The 21,000-nt window shown below is 40.9% G+C and overlaps 1 pseudogene; it reads right to left on the bottom strand.

Moving 5' to 3' along the window:
- Positions 1-20,224, bottom strand: part of LOC122127670 — a 74,869-nt pseudogene extending 54,645 nt beyond the window's left edge.
- Positions 20,225-21,000: the final 776 nt, after the last annotated feature.

Genomic DNA, 21,000 nt, shown 5'->3' on the forward strand with positions numbered 1-21,000 from the left:
CTTGGCAGTAGTCCTCCAGGCTCAAGACCAAAAGAGCCAGTTGGCTCATGCCAAGCTGTGATTGATCTATTGCAGCCATTGTGAACAGTCTCTGCAATCTATTACAGTGCTGGAAGTTCCTGGTGACCTGCTTGACTCAGTGCTACGTTGACAATTGTGTGTGTTTGTGTGTGTGTGTGTGTGTGTGTGTGTGTGTGTGTGTGCGCGCGCGTACTTTTTGGGGGCAGTGGGAACTTTGTGTTGTTTGGGTTTGGGTATTTCCTTTTGGTTATTGCTCTGGGGTTTTTATTTTCTTAGCCAAGTTTAGGTAGATTTACTCTTTGCCATCCTAGCAGAAAGATGGGAGAACACAGTGAATTATCCTCAAACTCTTTAGAGGAGGAGACCTTAATTGAGCAATACATTATGAAGAAGATCATTGGCTATGGCAGGATGAGATTTTCATTGAATAATACAGTGTGAATGCAATCATTGGCTATGGACGGAAGAGGTTTTCACTGAACAATACAGTATGAAGGAGATCATTTGCTATGGTAGCTATCCAAATGTAAATTTGACCTAGCACCACCTCATAAACCTCAAGATGGTAGTGAAGGGAGAGTTCAACAATTGTCAGATCAAAATTGAGATGGATATTATTAAGACTTTCCATCACAGACACATGATCAGGTCGTACCAGGTGAGGGAGAAGGATGAGCACCAATACTTGGTAATGGAACTGGCCACCCAGAGACCTCCTGAGATAAATGTGAAAATCATACCGCCTATTCAATAATTAGGTTGTTCAAACAGACTGTGTGTACTGTGCATTACTTTAACAAAAATAGAAATGCACACTGAGACCTTAAACCCAATAGCATCCTGTTGGATGACAAATGCAATGTGAAGGTCAATGACTTTGGCATAAGCACAAGGATTACCCAAGGGTGGTTGCTTAAGGACATATTTGGTACCTTGATTTTGTCCCTATAATATATTCCTGCAGGGCTGGGAAGGTGGCTCAGTGGTAGAGCGCTTGCTTTGCATGCATGAGGCCCTGGGTTCAATTCCTCATCACCACATAAGCAGAAAAAAAAGCCGGAAGTGGCACTGTGACTCAAGTGGTAGAGTGCTAGCCTTTAGCTGAAGAGCTGAGGAACAGAGCCCAGGTCCAGAGTTCAGACCCCACGATTGGACCCCCCCCAAAATATTCCTGCATGAAAACCACAATGGCTCCAAAGTAGACATCTGGTGCTTGGGAGTCATCTTTTGTATTTTATGGAGATGGCAAATTTCCCATTTGAATATATGAATTTTGGCCAGATACAGATAATTGTCTTGGAGGTCACGTATATTGCTCCATTCACCTGTCTCCAAAAGGACAAAATATCATCTTGAAACTGTAAACTGCAGACTCAAAGCATAGGCAGAGTATAGAACAAATAATGGAGTCTAGCTCAACCAAGTCGAGGAATATTTCTTATATCCTGATGAACCACTATGTAATGAGCTGAACCCTATTATTCTTGCACTCATGTGTGACATGAGTTACAGCCTGCTTGATACCCACAAATCAATATTGGACAGGACATTCAATGAAATCACGGCCATCTATTTTTTTTTTTATTAAAAATGACTTAAACTAGAATGCCAGCAGCAAAATTAAGTCAATGCCTACAATTGTTCCAGTATGCCCATCTCATGTAGAAATTTACACCTTTCCTGTTCCTCTACAATGGAAAACCTGACTTCCTGCCTGTCATTGGAATTTCAATTGTCCTATGATGACAAACCAACAATACTGAAGAGAAGTGCCACTCTTCCTTCCATTCTCCTCTGCTTCCTGCAGAAGAACTCCTGTTCCAGTATGATCACACACCATGAATCTATGGTTTAGTTTAGTTCCTCTTTCTTCCTGAGGAACAATGGGAGATGCTGGTAAGAGGACAAAGTCCTTCCCTTTGGATAGTTGGACAATAAGATCACAAATTCTATCTCAAATAAGAGACAGGATTGGAGGAGAGTTGCTAGCAGTATACCTATCACTATTTGCAGAATATGATGCTGTGTGCAGGCCTAAAAATAACATTCACAGATTACAAAGAAAGTTTTTTCAAGAGAAAGGGTTCAGAGCCCTTCCATAATAAAACAACAGTACCCAGGTCTTCAATTCAATTTCACACTGGGGAATTCCAGCTTGAATCCTTATCTACAGACTTAGACAGTTCATCTAACAATCATTCATCATTTTGGATGACATGGACAATACCCATTGTCCAGGTAGGTGTTTTAGTACTTTAAATATTGGAGAAAAAAGGTCTAGGATGTATCAAAAATAAGGTTTTCCTTTTTGGTGGAAGATTTACCTTTTTAGACTACAACCCACATAATATTTAAAGAAAGGATGGATATGGGAGGAAATCTTTCAGTTCTTCGTTTTTTTCAAGTTTACTTATTGAATCTTTCAGTTACTGAACCTGGCTTAATTTGTGAGGTATACACACACATACACACAAACACACACACATGCACATATATATATGTCGGGTCTTCATCTGTCCCGCGAAAGAGGGACGGAGTCCGAGGAAAGGTAAGTGCAGCCTCTCACCCGTTCCTCATTCTCCCTCAGCCCTGGAGACAATCAGATGCAGCAGGGAGTTGTCAAGCAGGAAAACTCATTTATTAACACAGAGCAAGCCATTTTAAAGCAGAAAAAGAGTGGGTGGCATGGCAGGGGAGGAAGAGGAACAAGTCACTGTCAAGGTCACACCCTATCATGCACCTAAGCTTCCACGGGCTGTTTACACACTGAACATAAAGCAAATTGGACTCTGCCCACTCAACTCCCTCTCAGCGCCATCTTTGCTGCCCATGTGCTCTACAGATTCCCCCTTTTTTGTTTTAATGCAGACCCACCTCCCAGTTAGTTATCCTTTCCCCTCCACTGTAAAGGTTATTTTAACAGGATTACATTGGTAAGGATAGCATTGGCTATGCAGGGGGTTCAAGGCAAGTCTGGGGGGCGAGATTTGCCAGATAAGGATAGGGAGGGCCCTTGTGCATGATCTAAGGGCCCATCCCAGTTACCTCACATCCCCACCTAGCACAGTAATAAACAGTCCCACCACAGAAATGTCTGAAGCAGTTCAATTAATTCCTGGGCATATATAAAAGTCAGTATCTCGTAAGGTCATCCTCTTCAGAATATGGGAGCAGCTTGGGTATTGGGAGTTCCACACATGTGGCATGGTGCATCCTCGTGGGACCCCACACTCAGGCCATTCTACTATAGTCCAGAAAAACAAGGAAAATTTAAAACAAATTCTGCAGACATAGCAAAGGAATCCTGGGCAACTTGTGTCTTTTAAGTAAGACAGTTCCTTGTACGTACCTTTAAGCAAGCACAGGGGTCAAAATGACCTTTGAGCTTTACTGTCAGCTCCCAAAGGCTCCCAACATCTCCCTAGTCTTTGTTTAAAGAAGCGAACCCACCTGTCTTAGGTTGGGTGGACCACCTTGTCTGCCTTACCCATCATTGGGAACTTCTTCAAAGCGAAGCTGAAGGCCCTGTCTTAGGTTGGTCAGACTGACACCCCCTCTTATCCATCTCTGGCTGCGATTCCTCTCGGGGAAATTTATTCACTTGGAGCTTGATCTTATGTAACTGGCTGGCTAAGCTCATAAGAGTTTTGCAAGGAAGTCATAGAAAAACCATCAGCAAAAGCATTACCAGGCCAAAAAATGTCATTAGCAGTCCTTTTACATTAGTCAAGGATGGGATAGCAGTCTTTGCCACTTCAGAGTCCAGAGGGGGGTCTTGTTCTAATCCAGCTATTTGCCTGTGGGGTTGAAAAAGACCTAAACTGGAAGCATAACAAAAAGTGGTTGTTTAGCAATAAGTATGGATTCAATAATGCTGCTATACGAGCAATTAGTAAAAGAATAATTACAGCAGGTAACATTAAAATAATGGGCTCCTACAGAAATATTAAACAGTCGATACATAATGACATAGGTCATTATGTATCAAAATGAAGGTCAGGCCACCAGGTCGAAGGGACAGCTTCTCTTGTGGTGCTATTGATGATTTCTGCATTGCCAGTGCTGATCATTGCCCAGGTCACCCACTGAGGTTGATGCAGATTCCATAGGGCCACTGCCAAGACTGGGAGGGCCAGGACAGCCAACAGCTGGAGTATCAACAACTGCAATTGTTAGAGAACACAAGAGCTTCTCAAGGGCTGGTTGCCCTTGGGGATGGTTAGTAGTTATCTTTCTGGCTTTTCTCTTTTAAACACAAGCCTCGGCCACCATAACCATTTTTCTTTCCTTGTTGGTTAGCTTATCCTTAGGCATCCTACTGTATAGAGGAGATTGGTAAAAACTTAAGGTTCCTGGCAGGGATCCAAATGGGGGCTGTCTCCCCTATGGGAAAAAAGAATCCAAATCCCCTGCCCATAGTAACTAGGGGGTCAGGTCTTCTCCATTTTTGTGTCAGGGAGTCCTTCCACCTGACTTTCACTTGGGGCTTAGAGTTTAGTTGTTCCCATTGCTTCCGTAATCTGGATTCAGTTGCTCCTTTTGAAAAATTTAAAATGTTAACGGTAAGCAAAACTATCTGTAACTGTATATGGGGGCTAACTCCCCCTTTTTGTTTTAATAATTGCTCCTTAAGACATTGGTGATTTCTTTCTATAATTTCTTGGCCTTGGGGATTATAAGGAATTCCTGTAATATTTAATGTGCCATTTGTCAAAAAACTCTGACATTGCTTTACTAGCAAAACAGGGTCCATTATGGGTTTTAACTTGTGCTGGTAGACCCAAGGTGGCAAAGCATTGAAGAAAATGTGCTTATGAATGTTTAGTTCTTTCTCCTGTATATGATGTGGGCCACCATGCTCCTGAGTAGAATCTACAGAGACAAAGATATATTTAAACTTGCCTAAAGCTTGGAGATGAGTAACATCCATTTGCCAGAGGATGTTAGGTTTAAGGCCTCTGGGATTTACCCCTGGTGGTTTTAATGGGGGTACTTTTAAGAAGGGCTGGCATGTTTTACAGGTATGTAATATCCTTTTGAGGTCCTTTACAGGAATCTGAGGAGATCTATGCTGAACACCTCTCCAATTAATGTGGGTTAAATCATGCAAACAGGTAGCCTCTTGTAACATTAATACTTGCATGCAAGTCGCTAACTGGTCTGCCCAATTATTGCCTAGGGATAAAAACCCAGGAAGTTTTGAATGCCCTCTCAAGTGCTGAATATGAATAGGGGCTCCCGCCCTTCTAATAGGCCTTTAAGGATAACCATAAGAGGGGAAATATTGTTTTCATCCAGCTTACTATGTGCCTGGGGAATATGAGGAAGCAAGTTAATCATATATAGGCTATCAAAATACAAATTAAAGGGTTTTTGAATGTCCTGAAGAGCCATAATTACGGCCTGCATTTCTTTATATTGTGCTGACCCTTGACAAGGTTGAAATCTTTGTTGGCTCGGGGTCTTTTGTTGCTCCTCAAATGCTGCATATGCAGAGCCTGCTTTACCTCCATCAGTAAAAACATGGAGGGCTACAAGTTTAGGTTTGGTCAATGGCCACTGCTCCACCCAGATAGGGCTTCTGGGCTTCTGGGGACAGTGGCCTTTAGGATTGGGGGTGCACCGAGTGGGTCCCCTATGTTCTTCTCTGTAATTATGAAAGTTAAAAAAATCCTTTTCCTTAACTCCCTCTAGATCCTGTTTAAGCCTTTGTGCTTCTTCTCCATCCAGGATATCATCATAGGCTGCTCAATGGTCTGTAGTGACCACGACTTCCATTTGTCTTAGCGTGTCTTGCCCTAGTAAATTGGCAGTGAGGTTTTTTGCCACTAAAGGGCATATCTTTCCCTGTTCTCCATCTGGGCTAGTCCATTTCATAAGGGCGACTGTCTCTTTGGACTAGGAGTTGCCCCCTACCCCCCAATATCGGGGGCCCATGTGCAAGCTTAAAGTCCAAGGGTACTTCCTCCTCCCTGAGTATGGTTTGATCTGCCCCCGTGTCAATTAAACAGTGAAACCTCTTTCTGCCTATGAGAATACTCATTTTAGGGTGGATTCCTTCTACCAGGGGGACGGTCCAATGGACCTCGGTCACCCAGCCACGAGGCTGCCTGGGCCTCACAGCAGAGGGGGTTCCTCCTTGAGTTAACGGGGCTGGAGGATGCCCCTCCCCTAGTTTAAATGCTTCCCATTTACAAAAAATTTGGATCAATAATCCTTTTTCCAATGGTACCCCTTCCTGCACCTGGGGGAGGGTGTAGGGAGCGGTTTGGACCACCCAGGCCAGTTGTCGGAGGGATTGTTGTGAATAGTCCCTCTTAAAGTGCCTCTCCTGCCCACATTTAAAACAAGTCCCTCTCCCCATTGGTCCTGGAGTTCCTCGGCCCTGGGCTTCCAGTGCCTGGGTAATAGCCTCAGTCATAGCAGATGTCTGAACCTGTAAAGCTAAAGCTAATGATTGGGACTGGTCCTGTTGCATTACCACATCCTGTGAGGCCACCACCCACCTGCTCAGGGAACTCTCTCTCAATCCCTTGCAGGCCATGTGGTGGTCTGCATTCATCCCTTCCCAGACTAGCAGCTTTATAAACTGATCTCGGAGGTTTCCTGCTGGCAGCTTGTGGTTAATACTCTGTTAGAGTTGGTCTACAAACTCAGCTAGAGGCTTACCCGGTTTTTGTCTCACTCCTGCTATGGGGGACTCAGTAGTCCAATCATCCAGTTTGTACCAAGCAGCAAGTCCTGGCTGCCTCACCTGGTCACAGTATGGGCCAGGTATTGTGGCCTGTTGGACAACCAGTTTAGTACCCTTCCCCCGTCTCTGTTAACATGGCATAAATAATAGGTATCATGGGTTATTCTCTGCTTTCACTCTGCATTCCCCCTTAAAGAAAGCACACCGTTTAATAAACTGAGAACTAGTAAGGACAGCTTTGGCCACATCCAGCCTAGGGACACATGGGTGAAAAGCAATGTCCTGTAATAGGGTTTGAGCCCAAGGAGAATTTGGGCAGTACTCCGCCACCGCCTTACAGAGCTTTTTAAGATCCTTAGCTTCCCATGGATACCATTCCAAGGACCTATAAGCTCCTGGTGCCAGAGTGACTGGATATGCTTAGAGAAGTGAATTCTGTGGCCTAGGGTCCAGGCTTTCCGGTGGCCCTTTACTTCCAGGGTCGGCCTCTGAGTAGGTTACTTCCCCAGCCCTCGGCCCCTCCATGGAAGGTCGGTAGGGGTCCGAGTCTTGCAGGTCCCTCTCGCAGGTCACGTACCTCCTCTCCAATCAGGGGAATAGGGAGGGGGCCTAGGACCATCAGGGGCACCTGAATCAGAGGGGGTAACCTTCACCCTTGTTTTGACTTCCACTGTGTATGTTTCAGTGCGTTCTCCGTCGAATTTGACCCATTCCTTTTCTTTCTCACTTCCCAAGTCCTAATCCTCCTTTACTCCTTCTAAGCCTAATGTTGCCTCCTCCTCCTTCTTCTGTGAGATAGTATTACCCATACTAAGGGTTTCACTTACCCTGAGAGACCACTTAGCCTCGGCCGATATCTTTTCCTTTCGTGCCCCACGTTGGGCACCAGATGTCAGGTCTTCGTCCATCTATCCCACGAAAGATGGACAGGGTCCGAGGAAAGGTAAGTGCGGCCGGCCACAGACCCATTCCCCAGCCTCCCTCAGCCCGGGAGACAATCAGATGCAGCGGGGAGTCATCAAGCAGGAAAACTCGTTTATTAACATAGAGCAAGCCATTTTTAAAGCAAAAAAGTGTGGGTGGCATGGCAGGAAAGGAAGAGAAACCAATCATTGTCAAGGCCACACCCTATCATGCACCTAAGCTTCCATGGTCTGTTTACACACTGAACATAAAGCAAATTGGGCTCTGCCTATTCACCTCCCTCTCAGCACCATCTTTGCTGCCCATGTGCTCTACAGTAAATCGGGCTCTGCCCACTCTCCTCCCTCTCAGAGCCATCTTTGCTGCCCACGTGCTCTACACACACACACACACACACACACACACACAGTATATATATACATACATAGTATGTATATATTTCACAAATATATTACATATTAAATATATCATATAATATTATATATGTAAAAAATACACAATTTTGGAGATGATATGTCATGGAATTCTCTGCCTTTGCTTTAAGGCAACATTCTCCTCATCTCAGCTTCCTAAGAATCTAAGATTATAGACCGGGACTAGGCAAAAAAGATTTCCTTTTAAATGCTACCGAGAGCCTGTCTTTAATTTCCAAGAAACACTAGAAACTTGAAGATAATAGAATGACGAAGTGAAATAGAACACTTCACTCACTGGAAAACTTTCAAAATTTATTTTAGACAAAAATTAGGGTCAGTGTTTAGATCTATCCTTGAAAAAATTAATAAAATATTAAAGACAGGTATAGATCCCAGTTGGAAGTGTGGAAGTAAGAAGAAGGCCCATAAGTTCAAGACCTAGTACTGGTCCATAACCATATATTTAATGAAAATTAATTTTGTAGGCCAGAACTTGTTTTTTTTTTTTTATCTTTTGTGTTCAGAGGAATGTCTGCATTATGTGTAAACAGACTGCTCTACAAGGTATCTTTCTGGGTTATACAGTAGTTATTACATGGCTCTATGTAGACATTCAGCTTTCTAATGATTTTTTTCTACATAAATCAATAATGTTAATTAAGTGTCACGAAGAACGCCAAACCTCCATTTTCGTGCCCATCTCCATCCTTGTCCTCCCTATTGTCCAGCAGTTTGTGTCAGTCAGCATAACTGAAGCTGGCACATGGAACAGACATGGACTCGATGGATCCTGGCTGTGATATGGTCCCAAATATAGCAAATACCAGAATCAATGAGATCCAAGCAGCAGTCCAGGGTTCCTAGTTGTATGAATGCCCTCGGCTTCCAATGGTCTCACCTGTCTCTACCAGAAGCCTGTTAATGGCCTGTCACCATCAAAGCTCACACTGAAGTTTAACTTCTCAATGTAGCAGTGTCAGGAGGTGGAACCTTTAATAGAGGATTCTGTCATAAATGGATTAATGCCATCTCATTAACTCTCAAGGGACTAACATGATCACTGTTAGCAGTTGTAAAAAAACACCCTAAGAAATGGAAAAACTTGGAAAAAATTATATTAAGTGAAGTAAGCCAAGCCCAAAGAAACATAGGTCCCTTGGTTTCCCTTATTTGCAATATCTAGTATGTGTATGAGTCAAGCGGAAAAGGTCAGACAATGTGATGTTAGGAAAATGAACCCTTAGATATATATTTTAATGTTTTTTTCTTTAATGCATGTGTTTCTAATGCATTTATAAGATTATTTCTTTGTTGCTTTGTATGTCCCTCCCCCACAGTATAACCCCTGCTTTCACTATATTTGATGTCACTATAACTTGTGGAGGAGATGGGGAAAAACAAGTCATTTAAGGATACAGGTGGACCTGTTGCAACAATGAGAAGTACAAGTTGTCATGTTGAAAACGAGCTTTACAAGGTCGGTGTGGGGATGGGGGGGTGGGGGGGGAGGATTAGGTGAGGGGGAGGCTGGGAAGGGATGTGAAGGGTAAACAAAGGAGGAGGCTGCAATGCTTGGTAAGAAATGTATGCATTATCCTGCCCATGTAATTGTAACCCCTCTGTACAGTATGTTCACAAATAAAATAAAATAAAATAAAAATTAAAAAAAAACACCCTAAGCCCTTACTCACTCTCATTCTAGAACATGCCATGATTCCAAAATCGTATATGATGTGATGCACCTAGAGGCCTTGTCCCATGCACTACTATGCTATTTAGAATTTCCAGCCACCACTATTGTGAGTGAAATAGACCTCTTTTTCCGTATGAAGTATACAGCTTCGGGATTTTGTTAAATCATGACAAAATGGACTGAGATGCTATACTTTATTGTCTTTTCCATAGAACTGAGGATAAAACTGAGGGCCGTTCACTTACTAGGCCGATATTTTACCACTGGAGCCCTCTAAGGCTCCAACCTTTTTTTCTTTTACAGTTTGCTTTTCATATAGAGTCTTGTGCTAGCTTCACTCAAGCCAGCCTCAGAACCCAATTCTCCTATACCTCTGCCTCTCAGTAGCTGGGATTATGGGCCTGTGACACCATACTTTGCCACTTAAGAAGGCACTATTCTTTTGGGAAAAGATGATACAGACCACTGAGTTCCGTGTGTGTGTGTGTGTGTGTGTGTGTGTGTGTGTGTGTGTGTGTGTGTGTGTGGTGTATGTGTGTGTATTCATGGAAATTGGTCATGATGATTTATTTAGTACTGAGAGTGAATCTTCCTGGATGATCTGTATTCTTAATTCCATTCACTCAAAAAAATTGCTTCTCTGGGTCTAGTGAGTCACAGTTGTAATCCTAGCTCCTCAGAATGCTGATATTTGAGGATCATATTTTGAAGCCAGGTGAACCAGGAAAAGTCCATGACACTCTTATCTTCATTTAAACACCAAAAAGTCACAAGTGGAACCTTGGCTTAAGTAATAGAGTAGTAGCCTTGAGGAAGAAAAATAGGAATAAGAACTGAGTTCTGATCAAGTTTCAGGACCAGCACCCAAACAAAATCTCTAGATAACAATGGGCTATTACAATGAGCTCTTGTGCTATTGCAAGACACAATGAGATGTATAAGTCGTTATGTAGAAAAATGAATTTTACAACTTTGGTGGGGAAGAGGGGGGTGGAGGAACCGGTGGAGGGGGCAGGGGGGAGGATGGGAAGGGATAGGAAGGGAAAGGAGGAGGCTACAATGCTTGATAAGAAATGTACTCATTATCTTTACCATGTAATTGTAACCCCTCTGTACAGTATTTTCACAATAAAAAAAAGAAAAAATGACACAATTATACTTAATGAATTATCTCTACAGGACAGTTGCACTAAAAAATTCTAGTATTACTTCATAAGGTATGTTCTTTCTGGATCATCTTTTTGCCCCATTGTTTCTCTGAGAATGATGTCTTGATTTTGAAATAGAGGAGAAAAATTCAGTGATGAATTTGGCCTCTGGATCCCTCCCTCATCTATTATTGACATGTTCTCTCTTTTTATTTTTTGGCAGTCCTGGGCATAAACTAAGGGCCTGGGCACTATCACTGAGCTTCTTTTTTCTCAAGGCTAGCACCCTCCCATTTAAGCCACAACACCACTTCCGGCTTTTTCTCTTTATATGGTACTGAGTAATCGAACACTGGGCTTCATGCATGCTAGGCAAGCACTGTACCACTAAGCTACATTCCCACATGTTCTCTTTAAAAAATATGTCTAACCTGTTTATTTCTGTCCCATCTCTGAAGCCACTGCCAAAGCTCTTGAATCTATTTGTTTCACTCCTAACTGCCTTTCATTCACTGTAGCGCAAATTATTTTCTACTCCATCGAAAGAATTATCTTTCATTTTCTTAAACTGCACACTTGATAAGCTAAAATCAAACAACAACTCAATATTTCCAGTGTTTGAAATTGAGGACACTTAGATTAATAAATCGTTAATAATGAATAGCTAATAATCTACCGAAGTCAATGCACAAAAACCCAGATGCTTGGGAAGTCTTTTATTTTCTGCTAACCCCACAATATGCTCTGGTAGATAACAAATTTAAAGTCTACAGATGTAATTAGTTCCCACAAGAGGTGCTTATGAGTTACTTCCAAGGAGTGAGTGCAAATTAAGGCCTTTCTAGAGGTCAGTAACACAGAGTGAATGAAACAGTAAGGAGGGTATGTTTGTCAAGGAAGTATGGGGGTACCTGGCAGCTGACAACAGTGGCTGTATGATAGGTGTCCAGACAGCAGAAACCATAATCTTACAGCTAGAGGATCTAAAACTTACCAGGCATCCTTTAAGTTTGGAAGAGGTCCACACATTTCATGAGAGATTATAGCCTGGTGGCCTCCTGCTAGAAACTGAGCAACTGCTACAAAAAAGCCACACCCAAACTACTAGCTCGAACTTGTAGCCTACAATAGTTGGTATTCAGTGAGCAAACATTAAATTTCTGGTAACTTGCCACACAACATGACAAAAACATCACTCAGAATGCTGGTGGCTCACACCTGTAATCCCAGCTACATAGGAGTCTGAGATCTGAGGCTCTAGATTCAAAGGGATTTCAAGCAGCAATGTCTATGATACTCATATAGAAAAAAACCCTGGAAATTGGTATGGCACAATACCCTAAGTTGAAGACCAAGTACCAACACACACACACACACACACACACACACACACACACACACACACACACACACACACACACACACACAAATTGAAAAATGAAAACATTTGTTGAAAACAACCTGGTATTTTCTTTGCTGTGTGTAAAACTCTAACATGTCTTAAACTTTTCCTTGTGCTTGAAGAAATTTATTAAAATTCTATAACTACACAACGACACAAATGTGTTGACCACACACTTTTTATATATCATATTGCAATTTTTACTGCAAACAGAGGAGTTTTCCTACTAATTTAATCTAATTATTGGCAGAAAGTGAATCTCATATCTTGGTATTTCTCACAATACCTTAGTTGAAATTAAACATAATGTTCTTAATTAATCAAAAGGAAAAACTTACACTATATCTAAGGGACATTCCTTTTTGTCATTTTTCCTACAAATGAAATTAATTGATTGCAGCACTTAAAAAATATTTTATGTCAAATTAGTACAAGATTCTGATTAAAACTGAAAAATTTGAAGTGCTCTCAATTTCTGCCTCATTTAGATAAAGTACTTAAAGATGTCTTTGGTTTTCCATAAAGATATCGTATCCAAAAATTCATCCATACTGTAGAAATAAGTTAACTATAGGCTACCTATAAATTCACATAGATGTTTCTCAATTCACTAGAGCAAAAACACAATAAATTCCGACCTAATTCTATAAATATCCCATGAAAATATCTAGAACATTCCATTTTTCTCAGAAAAATGAAAGCTGCCAACAAACTCACTAATAGTAAGAGAAGAAAAAAGAGCAAGGTTGTGATGGCTGACATTTTACAAAACCCTTATTCGCATATGGGTATACACACAAAGCCATACAATGTTCAGGTTTACCTGGTAAGAAAAAGAACTCACCCCACAGAGAGAGAAAGACAATTGGGAGGAAGAAGAGAGACTTAAGAATTACCTGAATGCATATCTTCCCATGTTTCCATCCATTTGCTTCGTAGAGTTTTCCTGGTGCCCCATTGCTCACTAAGTCAGACCTCAGTCATCCAGCGGAATCACTGGCACCCCGGACTTAGGTAACACCAATAATCTGCTCTCCCTGTGCAAAAATCACCAACTAAATGAAAAAGAAAACAAAGTGTATTTCAGGGTCACATAAAAAAGAACCCCCCCCCACACACAAAGAACCACATGCTTTGGGGAGAAAGAAAATTGTGTGTGTGTGTGTGTGTGTGTGTGTGTGTGTGTGTGTGTGTGTGGTTTGTGTGTTGGTAGAGGTACTTAAACCCAGGACTTGGGAACTATCCTTTAGCTGCTACCCTTTAGCTTCTTTGCTCAAGGCCAGTGCTCTGACACTTGAACAACACTTCACCTTTTAGTCATGAAGACAAGAGTATCATAATGTTTCCTACCCAGGCTGGCTTTGAACCTTGATCCTTAGATCTCAGCCTCCCAGTAGCCAGAATTACAGGCATGATCCATTAATGACTGGCATTTGTGACAGACCAATGTATTGACTTCAAACCCCAATACCAGCACAAAAACCAAAAGCAAAACCAAACTTTATAGCATATAAATATACTGATAGCATATTAAACAAATATAATGAAATGTAGAGATCTTGGTGAAGGATATCAGAGAATGACATCATTATTAGCTTTTCTGGCTTTAGAAAACCTAAAATTATTTTCATAAAAGTAAAATAACTACAGAAACACCTAGTACCAAGGTGTATGTTTCAAATAAACCACCTGTTGAGAACAAACTGAAAATGCAGAGGAAAACTAAGAATTTTAGAATTAAGTGATTGCTACGCAGAAAATATACCTGATCATCTGTACCTTCCAACTCTTTCAAATAGGCTACAGTAATGACACAAAAACTATTCTCCTTCTCATTACTCCTTATTTAAAAAACAGGTCTACTTTATTCTCTTTAGGAATACTTTGAATATTTGATTCACTTTTCCCAAAATGTGACTAAAGAAACTCAGTCTTTCAACAACTCCAAATTTTTTATCTTAGCATTTAAATAATTATATCATGTATCTTCTTTGGGTTGGGGGTATCAGAACAACTTTTAACTTGTTCTTTTACCTTTGCTGTTGGGTAGGTGTATTTTCACAAAAGAGAACAGAGAAACACTCAGTAGATCACCTGATTTAAATGTAAGTGGCTAAAGCTACCAGCACAACTATGCTTATTGCAGCATTATTCACCATAGCTAAGATATGGAACCAACCCAGTTCCCCTCAGTAGATGAATCGATTAAGACAATGTGATATACATGCATATATAAATCTACATATAATGGAATTCTATGCCTCCATCAGAAATACTGATATTGCCCCATTTGTTAGGAAATAGAAAGACTTGGAAAAAATATATTAAGTGAAGTAAGCCAGGCGCTAAGGAACATAGGTCCTATGTTTTCTGTTATTTGCAATAGCTGGTATATATCTAGGACAAGCAGAAGAAGTCCAAAGCTATGTACATATGACCATATAAGATGATTGCAAGCAAAATGAACCCCGAGAGTACACACGTGGTGTTTTCTTTCTTGCCATGGTTTTAAACATATTTATAATGTACTTTATGATTTTTTTTATTTCTTTTGTATGTTCTTCCCCCATGGTATAACCCCTGTTTTCACTCTATTGATTCTGGTGTCCTGCATCTTATATATACATTTTTCTAATTTGGGTAGGGGAAGGGAAAAAAACAAAATGCTTAAATAAGGATACAGGTTAACCCATTGTAACAATGAGATGTACAAGACACTATGTTGAAAACGAACTTTACATCTTTGGAGGTGGGGGAGGGGATGGAAGAGTTAGGAAGGTCTGAGGGAAGGGATGATAGGGGAAAAACAATGGAAGGGGTAAAAATGCTCCATAGGAAATGCAGTCATTACCTTACTCATGTATCTGTAATCCCTCTGTACTGTATCTTTACAATAAAAATATATGTTAATAAAAGGAAAACAATAAATTTAAGTGGTAACTTACTCAAGCGGCTGAGATCTGAGGATCATGGTTTAAAACCAGCTCAGGCAGGAAAGAGAGAGACTCTTATCTCCAACTGAAAACCAAAAAGCTGGAAGATCTAACTCAAGTGGGAAGGTGCTAACCTTGAAAAGCAAAAATTGGGGATGGGGACAGAGGACACCACCCAGGGCCAAACTTCAAACTCAATGACCACCACACATATACACAAAATTCTAACTAACAAAATTTCATATCTACATCATCTGAACTGCCTAATTGGAAATGTGCATAAGAACTTAAAAATATTTCTATTTTTAAGAAATACATTTTAATACATTTCTACTGTAAAAATACTGTATATAGGTGTTACAGATACATAAGCAAAGTAATGAGTACATTTCTTATCAAGCATTGTTGCCTCCTCCTTTGTTTTTTCCCCTACCATCCATTCCCTCCCACCTCTACAACTACACTCCTCCTCCCTCCCCCCCTAAATTGTTAAGTTCGTTTTTCTACATAGTGTCTTGTACATCTCATTGTTACAATGGGTCAGCCTGAATCACTATTTAAGCATTTTGCTTTTTCCCTTCCCCTCCCCAAATTAGAGAAGTGTATATACAAGATACAGGGCACTGACATCAAATACAGTGAAAATAGGGGTAATACCATAGGAAAGGAACATACAAAGAAACAAAAAAATCACATGGTACATTATAAATATGTTAGAAACAATAGTAAGGGGGAAAAAAACCTGTGTCCCTATCTTGGGGTTCATTTCACTTAACACGTCTTATCTGTTCATAAGAAATACATTTTAAAAAAGAAATATATCAACACAATTTTTTATATGTGCAAAATCCATTATTATTTGGGACCATGACATTGTTTGAAAACTAAGAAAATAAAGGTTGATCTAAATATACATATACCTCTTTCATTTGCACACTTGTAATTTTCCCTTGGATTTTAAGAATAATATAGTGTTTTCATCCTAATGCAAACCAGATGACCCAACTAGTCACAAACACATCAAGATAACAAACAAGGAATGTGTAAGAACTAATTTTTTTGGAATCCTTTCAAAATGATCTAATTTTCGATTTAATTGTAATTTCCCTTTCAGTACAATATGTAATTGGGAATTACAGAGTTCCATCCTGTATATTTAATGTTCGGGATTTTGTGTTTCTCCCTCTGTATGTAATTTCCATGAGTGCATGAGAAAATGGAAGGAAATCCACTATGTGTTCTCTTCTTCTCCCTCTCCCTCTCCCTCTCCCTCTCCCTCTCCCTCTCCCTCTCCCTCTCCCTCTCCCTCTCCCTCTCCCTCTCCCTCTCCCTCCCTCCCTCCCTCCCTCCCTCCCTCCCTCCCTCCCTCTCTCTCTCTCTCTCTCTCTCTCTTTCTGCTTGCCTCTCTGCTTGTGCCCTTGAGAGGTGAAGTGCAGACGGGGTCTCAGGGAACCTCCTCTAGATTCCTTCTCAAAGCAAGCCATCCTGGCTTAAATTCTCTTATCTATAACTTTCTCTCTCTCCTCAAGTACATCCACATTGTGTTACTGTGTGATCTGTCTGCCTTTTTGTTTATATATTTGTCTGATTCCTATTTGTCTGCTTCCTGTTTGCCTGCTTCCTCTTTGCTTACTTACTTAATGTTCCACCAAGTTTTCTTACCATCCTGACATGTTTTTTGCCATCTTGGCCATGTGGTTGGTTTTTATACAACCCCACACTTTTAACAAGTACTTAAAGGTCAATTAATATGATAGTGTGTCTTATTATTAAAATTGTTTTAAAGGTTTGACTTTTACTTTGCTTGGTGTTGCCTGTTTTTCTAGCATTGAGCCCATGGTTTGATCATAAAATGGGCAAAATGTATTTTGCCACTAGAATTCTGAAGAACTTATGCCGGATTTTCATTTTTTAAAAAAAAAATCATGCCTTAAAATTTTTGTGCAAAAGTGTGTGTGTGTGTGTAAACATGTTTAAAGTACTTTCATTGTAATGGATAAAAATTGTTATCATGGTCTAAAATTATTTGCTTTTTCATTTAATGTAACTAATGTAAACCTGTGTTAAAGGACATAATTATTAATTTTGCTGTTTGTTAAAAGGAAAAACTTTTATCAACAGTAGTGGTGATGTGAGCCTAAAATCTACCAAACTGATCTGACCCTACTGCCTGACTAGGAAGGTCCAAAGTAAATTGTTTTGAGGCAGTTCTGAGATAACTGGCTCTACAGGCCAAAGTTAAAAAAAGGAAATGGTTTTAAATTCAAACCACAGAGAAGCTCATCAATTTTGGTGTAAACAAATGTGTCTACGAGTTATGACATTATATTTTTTTTAAAAAAAGAAGGGAAAAAGAAAGAAATCAACATTAACCACAAAACAGTTGAGTAGCATGATATGAGTACATCTTGAATTTTACAAGATAGGAAAAAGAGTGAAGCCTTGCTAAAGTCACACAGGGGGTGGACATTGAGAGGAGTGAAGCCCTGGTAAAAACGAAGCATTCTGGAAGGAAGGTAACAGAGTCTCATTAAAGTGGCTCCTGTTGGCTAGGCAAGTCAGAGAGGGACAGGGCTAAGGAAAGTAGCAGGAGTTGGCTAGGTGGGGCTATTAGGGGCAGAGCACTGTTCTCACAGTTGAAGGGTTTCCATTCACTGCAGCTTGCTGAGCAGGTGAGCTGGAGACTGAGGCTCTCGTGACTTTTGTAGTGGATTTAAATTCACAGGTAGTGATTTCAGATGCTGTGTAGAGAGAGGTCTTATTACCTCACCAGATCACAAACCCTCTGAATCTGGCCACCACCTGTCCACATTTAGCTGACTCATGAGACACTTCCCTCATTTGAGAGATGATTTCTCAACTTTTCCATTGAGTAAAAGAAAAAAAAAAAACTCTGATGGCAGCACTTCCTATCAGCAATGGGCTGGTTCTTCATTCGCCTTCTCTGAAAATATCAGCACACATGAACATATAACAGCTCCTGTCATCTCTCATCTTCCAACCCCTGGTCTTTCTGAGCCCACTTGGTCCTTTCTGAAACCCGGAAGCTATTCAGGATGCCAAGAACAATATAAATCATGTAGAGTCTCAGCTCTAAAGAACACTTACCTGAAATTTCTGAGAAAATACAAAGAACATAAAGGAATGGAATGAATATCTTTTGATAACCAAAGGAACTGAAAGATGTGTGTGTGTGTGTGTGTGTGTGTGTGTGTGTGTGTGTGTGTGTGTGTGCAATATAATAGATAATGACAAACACTCCACTCTAACACCCTTTCTATTATCAGAGTTATGTAATACATAACACATGAACCAAAAGGTGTTAGAAATTTGCAACTCCAAAGACTTCAAACCCTGTTCTAATACCAAAAGGATGAAATTCTCATGCCATCTTTTGAGGCAGTACTCAATACCCTGGTGGTATTTATTTGTCAAAATTCATTATAATGTCACCTTCTTTTGGATTTTTTTTTACTTTTTCTGTGACTGGAATCATGAATCCTTAGAATTGTATGAATAAATGTCCCCAAACAATATCACAGGAGGCTTCTCTAGTCTGGATAGGTTTGTTCTGGGAGAAGCCATTCTGACAGCAGGCTAGGAACACATGAGAGAAATGGTCTTATGTCAGAATTGTGGCCTTAACAGGTTAGCTTCAAACTTAAATGGGATGGAGGAAGAAGTTCCATTAGAGGTCATCTCTCTCAAGGGTTTGGAAACCAAGAAAAGTGATGGTGGACTCAGTTGTTAATTGTTATTTGAGACCTCACTATGGGTAACATAAAAACAGTAGCAACAGCCAGGCACTGGTAGCTTATGCCTCTAATCCTAGCTACTTAGGCTATACGGACTACAGTTGGAAACCAGCCTATGCAGTAATGTCCACCACACTCCTATCTCAAATTAACCACCAGAATTCTGGATGTGGAGCTGTGACTTAAGAGATAGGCTGTAATCCCTGAACAAAAAAAAAAGCTCAGGAGCATTCAGGGCCTGAGTTTAATCCCTAGCTCAGGCACAAAAATGTTAGCAGCAAAAACATGTCTACTATGGAGATTTCAGGACAATTTAGGATGTGGATGTTCCAAACTACCCTTGGAGACTGTGTTTTGATAGCGACTCTTACTTTGCTTATAAATGAAGTGTGCCTAACTTCAGCAATGAGAGCGGACATGGGTAGAATCCTTTCTGAATGTGGGAAGAGGAGAGGCTAGCTGGATGATGGAAGAAGTCTAAGTTTGCAGCCCTTAAACACTGCTCTTACATGGTGGCAATCACCTGATAGTCCCCAGGGTTACCTGGGAAGCATGGAGAATAATATGGAAGAAAGTACTTCTTCTTTTTTTTTTTTTTACTAGAGAGTTATAAGATGAATTGTTTTTCTTACAGCATAAAGGGAAAAGTTGTGTCCAGAAAAAGGAACCAATACCTCACCGTCCTGTGTTGATATTGTGACATCCTGAACCAGATTGTCCTCTAATTCAAGCTGCTTGTGAATGATTACCTGCTATGCAGCCCTGTGCTGGTTGCTAGGTGGGTACCCCCTTGGCCACCATAGAAAACTGTCACTTTCCACTTAGCAGGTAGTCCTACTGGAATCTGTGGCTGCCTGGATATGATCCCATGCCCCCAGGACTAGACTAGAGGCTGGACTACCAGGCTCTAACTGTGCAACCCTACACACCTATACATGCTGAAGTGGAAGCACTGGGACTGGAATGACATCCTTGGGCTGGAAGGAAGACCAACAGGGGAGGGAGAAATGGAAGAAATCTTTGGAGCCAAGATGAAGAAAACAAAGGATTCATTTTGTCTAAGAAAGGGAAGATCCAGCCTAAAGGCTCTCCTTGCATATATGAATGTATGAGGACTTGTTGGGACTATAGCTAGCAAGTGCAAAGTCAAGATGTACCCTATGCTGGTGGCAGAGCCATACCTGGGAGTATCCAACATTTTTGGGCCATTGAGTGGACCCTTTATGTCCTCTAGACATGGTAGCAATGGCTTATCATATCTAAGTGGAAGCTAGGCCTTAGACTCACCCCTCACTCCACCAGCTTCACCAATGTACTCTCCTCAGCATCCACGCCTGACAACGCAGAAGGTCAATGTATACTCTCTTGTGGCATCTGGGCTGGTCCACACTATGAGTACTTAGACTATGCAGATTCTCTCTGTTCTAAATCAGAGGATCTTTTCCAGATATGACCTCCCTATGGCACATGCTCATGTCAGTGAAAGCTGATTTCTGTGATAGTGTGTTAATAATTGTCTAAAGGGAACTGGGGAAAGTAGTATCATCCATTGGATCCATGTGGATTTAGATTATGGTTTGGTAACTAGCAACAAGCACAACAAATTTGGTCAATAAGTCAATATCAAGGACTACTAAAGCTCCACACTGAGATGTTAGGCTCAGAGTATGAAACCAGACTGTCCAGAAAATTCCTGTAAAACTCATAAGTACAACTAACCATGAAAAATCTGCAATTGGTAGATCTCTGGCTTTGAGCTTAGGGATAGTACACAGAGCCTCCATTTCAGCATCAGTACTAGCATGCGCGCACGCACACCACACACACACACACACACACACACACACACACACACACACACACACACACACACGTGTGTTTACATGCCCAGACACACATATGTTAACTAGTTAGGCATGGAAGATTGAAATGTAAATTCAGTCTCTAGGCATATGCTATATTTTCCTATCAGACATTAATTACCAGGCAAGATTTGAAATTTACTGTAGCAAGC

The sequence above is a fragment of the Dipodomys spectabilis genome, unplaced genomic scaffold (assembly GCF_019054845.1).
Source record: "Dipodomys spectabilis isolate Male_0828 unplaced genomic scaffold, ASM1905484v1 ptg000307l, whole genome shotgun sequence".
Classification (NCBI taxonomy): Eukaryota; Metazoa; Chordata; class Mammalia; order Rodentia; family Heteromyidae; genus Dipodomys; species Dipodomys spectabilis.